The sequence below is a fragment of the Nanorana parkeri genome, unplaced genomic scaffold, assembly GCF_000935625.1.
Source record: "Nanorana parkeri isolate BGI_ZX_2015 unplaced genomic scaffold, ASM93562v1 scaffold85, whole genome shotgun sequence".
Classification (NCBI taxonomy): domain Eukaryota; kingdom Metazoa; phylum Chordata; class Amphibia; order Anura; family Dicroglossidae; genus Nanorana; species Nanorana parkeri.
This window is the reverse complement of record NW_017306353.1, coordinates 64,481-70,480: the sequence shown is the minus strand read 5'-3', so window position 1 is coordinate 70,480 and position 6,000 is coordinate 64,481. Positions and strand designations below refer to the sequence as shown.

Here is a 6,000-nt window from a genome sequence, read left to right as displayed (position 1 = left end):
TGGAAGCATCATTGTTACCACTGCTGAGGACATTTATATTTAAGGTCTTGGATTCAGTTCTATTTTAATGGAAATTTGGGAAGGACTGGCAGTCAATGAGTGGAGGAGAAGCTGTTGAGCTACACTGTCCGTCGGTCTCCTATACGGTAGAGAACATTAGAAGAGGAAAGATTAGAGTGACACCACAGCAGTGGCATATCTATAGCCATAGCAGCCCAGGTAGCTGCTATTGGGCCTGGGGGTAGAAGGGGGCCCCATTAGGTTGTTGAGACAAATTGAACATAGAACATGTGAAGATAACACGTGGTGGTAAATGTTTTTGTTGCCTGGGTGGAGAATAATATTCATTGTCAAAAGCTATTAAAAAATAACCCCCAGGCAGCAATAATAACCTCTCTTCCCACCAGCAATAATAATGTATTATTGCTGCTAAGGGGAAATTATTATCATTTAAGTGTTTAAAAAACAAAAAAACAATAACTAAAACTACCTCTTACTTTCTCATATGAAGCCCCTGGGGGGTCTCAGGAATCTTCTGACCCAGGCATCTCTCAGCACTCTGGCCCTGGACCAGCAGCACCTAGCTCTCCAGCCAGCCCTAGAAGGACACCTCAGCTTCTGTTCCTGTTCCAGAAGCACTTCCTGTTCAAAAATCTGGCTGCCCTTCTCCCCCTCAGCCATGCCATCGATTTTACAGGGGACCAAGGCTAGGGAAGTGGGGGCCAACTGAATAGCTGTGTCCTGGGACATGCTGCTGAGCTCAAGGTGCAGTGCACAGCGTGCAACTGCCTGTGAGCATCAAGTTTTGTCTGCAGAGGACCGGACCTGCTCCACATCGCTGTCATCGGCCCTGTCAGGAGGAAATGTCGGGGCCGAGCCCTCTTCTTCGTTTCCAGGCCCACCCTCCAGTGGCCAAACGTCAGTGCCCAGTCGCAAATGCGACCGCTGCAGCTCTGGTAGTTCCGCCAGTGACTTCCTGGCAGATGACGACCAGCGTCATGCAGCCCTGTCCTCCCGTGCCTGGCTGTCAGCAGCCCGCCCCTTTTAGGTGATTGGACAACTGTACTGTCATGTAAAGTAGAATACAATAGCCACCTGGATAAAGGAATCTATTAGATTTTTTTTTCGGCTCAATTACAAAAACGTACTGCTGTATGGCCAGCTCAGATTACTTTCCGAGGATTCCTATTATTAGCATACGCAGGTTATTGCCCCCGGCTGTTGTTTTAATGGACAGATTGTGTCAGGCCAGCATTACTCCTGGAAGATAAAGAGCGTTACTGTACTCAGCCAGGCAATGACTTGGAACAGTGAATAACCGCTCCGTGTCTTATTAGGATGAGTGGCAATATCCAAGCATTGTTCAACCTCGTCATTGCTCCTGGTGTTACTATTATTGGTCACAGAAGAGATTTTTTTGGAGGCTTTGATTAGGATAGGAAAGAATTTCTCCGGCTATTTTCATTAAATTGTACAGACTTATGCTTCCACTACCGCTAACTAGAGCAAGAATCACTCCTTCAGCTACAGTCTATCACCTCATATAATTAAAACCTGGCTGGGTGCCGGACATTGAAAATGTGCAAGGCAACTTTGGGATACATCTTGGTCCAGGCGGATTTTTTAGATTTAGGGTGGACCATTGTCACCAGGACTGAAAGGGAGGGAAATCCAAACTTTTGAGTTGTCACCATAATTGGAATTAGAGGGGAGATCTTCCAATGGGGACATTTGCTGCAGTGACAGCTGTCTAAGAGCCCATGTGGATGGGCTTTGGGTTGTGTTGATGGCATTAGTTTCACATCTTGGGATGCGTCTCAGCAGGGGCGTCCCTAGAGGTCTTGCTGGGGGGAGTTGGTGGTCTGTTTGTGATGCATGTTCCAGGGTGGTTAGTTGTCCCTGGTGCATGTCCAGGGAAAGCGTGGGGGTATGTGGTGGTGACTCATGGTTCACATACCAGAAGGGGGACATTGGTGCAGGGTGTAGTGCATGGCATCCTGCCCAGCTCACTGATGGCAATGGTTGCCATGAGCTGAGCGGGAAGCTAGCCAGAGTACTCCTGGAAACCAGTGACGTCATTGACCTGGGCCAGCCAGAGTGCTCCTGGAAGCCAGTGATGTAATTGACCTGGGCAGGACACCAGCCAGAGTGCTCCCGGAAACCAGTGACGTCATTGACCTGAGCCAGCCAGAGTGCTCCTGGAAACCAGTGACATCATTGACCTGGGCAGGACACCAGCCAGAGTGCTCCTGGAAACCAGTGACGTCATTGACCTGAGCCAGCGAGAGTGCTCCTGGAAACCAGTGACGTCATTGACCTGGGCCAGCCAGAGTGCTCCTGGAAACCAGTGACGTCATTGACCTAGGCCAGCCAGAGTGTTCCTGAAAACCAGTGACGTCATTGACCTGGGCGGGACGCAAGCCAGAGTGCTCCTGGAGACCAGTGACATCAGTGAACTGGGTGGGACACCAGCCAGAGCGTCTCAGGTTGCTAACTCCCCCCATGACCCTATGAAATGCTGTGTGAGGCGACCGCCTTAGGCTGCCTTATTATAGGGACAGTCCTGTGTCTGACATCATTCAGAGTTTATTGACATTTGGCCTGCTTCAAGCTGGGTTTGAGAATGCAAAATCCTTGTGATGTGAACAAAAAAAACAATTGACACAGGCCCTTTCCTAGGGTTGCCACCTTTTCTTCAAGCAAAACCCGAACACTCTAGCGAAGTGCGGACATTGTTTTGGGAGAATGAGTGGTGGGTTATTCGTATGTAAATAGTGTCACCCATTCATATGTAAATATCACAGTTGACACTATTTTCAGTGGGGGGCCAGTAGCCCCTATCTTAATTTTGGTTGCCCCTGTCTCCTTGACATCTTGTGTCCGAGTTCCTGCTGCCATGAAACCCGAACACAGCATTCAAATCCTGGACTGTCCGGGTGAATCCTCAACAGGTGGCAACCCTACCCTTTCCTCTCATTTCCTATGTAACTACAAGACAGGAAGTGAAGGTGAATCTCCCCAATGAGACAGATTTTGTAAATCCTGACAGTCTATAACCTCTCCCCACTGTGATCAAACCAAAATACATGTTTTGGCTGGAGCTGGGCTTTCATGGAAGTGCTGGCTATAGCTTCTCAGTCCCAAAGTTCAGTTTTACCGTTACCTCTGTGCTTTTTCCTACTCTTGGTATGTGTTACAGAGTAATACAAGATTTGTTGCTGACATCAGTTTCATTTACACAAAAAGGGAGACATTTTATGATCTGACCCAGTTCTCCGGGAGCTCGTGAACTGAGATCAATGCTTCCTTGGTGCCACAAATGAATGGCCTGGATTTCACACACATCACAATGGAATATATTGCAGCCTACCAGTTCTTAGATGTGGTGGCTGCTTTAGTTTTATTTTTAGGCTTTCTCCCTTTATTATTACCGGATGATCCTGCCAGTAACAGACTTCCTGTCCTAGGGTGACATTGCTGACTAACTATCTATGGTAGTGGAGTGTTGTCACAAAGGACAGGACTACAGAACACCTTGACCTCTTCTCATCTCTGCAACAGCGAGGGAGCTGTTCTGTAATCTACAGAACTGGAGAGGGCTAAAAAGGCTGCAAAAGGGTTCAGCATAGGTAGACTGTGCAGGAAGGTAAAGTAATTGTAAAGTCCCAGCGTATCCTCTCCTGTTATAACATCAGCATTGTAATAGGAATACACACCAGAGTTGTTTCTGATAATACAGTCAAAGCTTACAGGAAAAAATCCCTTTTATGTAGTGAGTGCTGCCTTCTGTCTGCCCATCACTTTCACCAAATTCCTGATTCCCAGTGTGCTTTGTGTCTGTTTCCCTGCTGCTTGATGTGACGCAATCTCCATTTCTCTAGACCACATATCCCATCATGCATTGCTTCCAGAAAGCAATGGTGATGTTACATTGTTCGGATGAGTTGTAGTTCAGAAGGCAGGCTCTGTGAGAGTGGTGACACCACGAAGTGCATATTCAGAATAAAATGGTGTCAGTGCATTGAGGAAGTACATCCTATGGGCATCTTCAATAAGTAAGTTTACTAGTTATTAGTTGGTTATTAGGAGTGGGATAGAACGTAACGTATGGAAATTCAATATAGAAATACAGATTTATTTTTTGTTTTTGAACAGAGACACCCTTTAAGGATAAATATTTTATATTGAGGTCTATACATTAGACTAAAGAGAGGGGCAACTGAGGAGAAGAAGGACAGAGGGATTTGAGGACAATGTTTCCAAATGGGGGACAGTTGGGAGGTCCTGTATGCTAATAATGTAAATAGCCTTTAGTACGGTGGTATGAATTCCATTCCATTCATCATGTCAAGAAGTCAAAGGTTCTGTACAACCTAAATAGAACCTAAACCAACAGACCCAATACACCAAACTAAGCTCAGTGTATTCTGTCAGTGTAAACTAATACGGAAGTCTACTCTTGTATGAACAGGAAGTCCAGGACAATGGCAATGTAAAGAATGAAGTGTGTACTCTGCATTGGTATCTGTTGCATAATTCATATCTATTCTTGGCAAACAAATCCTACTTGTTCAAGTGTATATAACCCTATCAATGAACTTCTCTTATTTGCTCCCTTTGGTCTGGTACTATAAGAAGCATTTTCTTATGTTCGATAAGTGCGAAAACAAAACCTGTTGAATTTGTCAGAAATTCGGAGCTGTCCTGTGTCCTCTGAAGACTTCAGGTGGTATGCCAAGGAGACTGCTTAGCCCTCCCAGTTCTTATCTTGGACTACTAACCATTACCCTTAAAATAGAACTATAGCCAAACCATTTTTTGGCTATAGTTTTGGGTCACAGGAGTATATTTATTAATGTCCTCCTGTGACCCATGGTCAGCATATAGCGGGCTACTGCCTGCTATTTGCTGACAGTGCAGAGCCACGCTACAGCCGGGCCATTTTCTGACAATATTGTTGGGATCCACTCCAGTGCCTGATTGACCGCGGGCTCTGCCTCTCTAGAGTCAGAGCCAGTTGTGCCCGCCCCCTCCCCTGCCTGTCCCTCCAATGAGTGCTGGAGGAACAGAGAGGAGAGGGGGGGAATCCCTGCGAGGAGTGGTGACTCACAGTCACTGTACTCTGCAGGGAGAAGACCGTGAGCTGAGCAGTCAGCGGTTTGTGATCGCTCAGTTCTCGAGCAACAGCTATATTTCTCAAGACGGTGTGTGACAGCTGCGGTGTCACATGCTGGCTCTAACTATTGGGAAGAGCACATTTTACTCTCCCATTACTTCTCTTTCATTGTTGTAGAGATCTTAGAGTAGAAGTGAATTAAGTAGTTTAGCAAAACACATTGGACAGGGCTGACACCTCTCCGTCCACAAAAATGTGTTATATATATTCTTATTTTGCCTTGACATACTCTTCAATGTTGCAAGGATTAACTGTTTTGGTCTAGGGGCAAAAATAAATACTCACCACCTGATCCTCAGTCCTGCAGCAGTGACCGCTCACCTCTTTCCCCCGCCACTCCGGCTGTGGTATGTCCCTTGGAGTGCCCATGTCTAATTGACATCCTTAGACCACCAAAGCCCAGGGGAGAAGAGGCTGTGGGGACCGGTCTAGCAGTCAGACAGGACTGAGAATCAGGTGAGTATACCCCGTAGACAAAATGAGCATTTAACCCTTGCAGTGAGGGGGTGGTTTCAGCGGCATCTCTACACAAAAATGTGCCCCTTAGGCATCCCACCCAGCTCCTGGCAACCACTGGTAGCCCCAATGCAAGGGTAAGGACAGAACTGAAGCAGCCTATTCTAAGTCATTGCTGACTTTCTTTCTGAAAATCCAAGTTGCATTTCTGTCATTCTGATCCAGTGACTTTAATACTTTATGCGGCACTGGCCTAGAACAAGTATGCAGATAATGAATTCTCACCGGGGATCATTGCATCTGACTTTCAAATTTAAATTTTCTTTATTTTTGCGGGTCAGTGACTCAGAAAGCCAAAGACAGCCAGG

At 46.5% G+C, this 6,000-nt stretch overlaps 1 protein-coding gene across 1 annotated transcript in view; it reads left to right on the top strand.

The window, feature by feature from the left end:
• Positions 1 to 6,000, top strand: part of LOC108783703 — a gene marked incomplete at its 3' end in the record, with an annotated part of 149,993 nt that overhangs the window by 90,528 nt on the left and 53,465 nt on the right. The gene's annotated exons all lie outside the window — the stretch shown is intronic.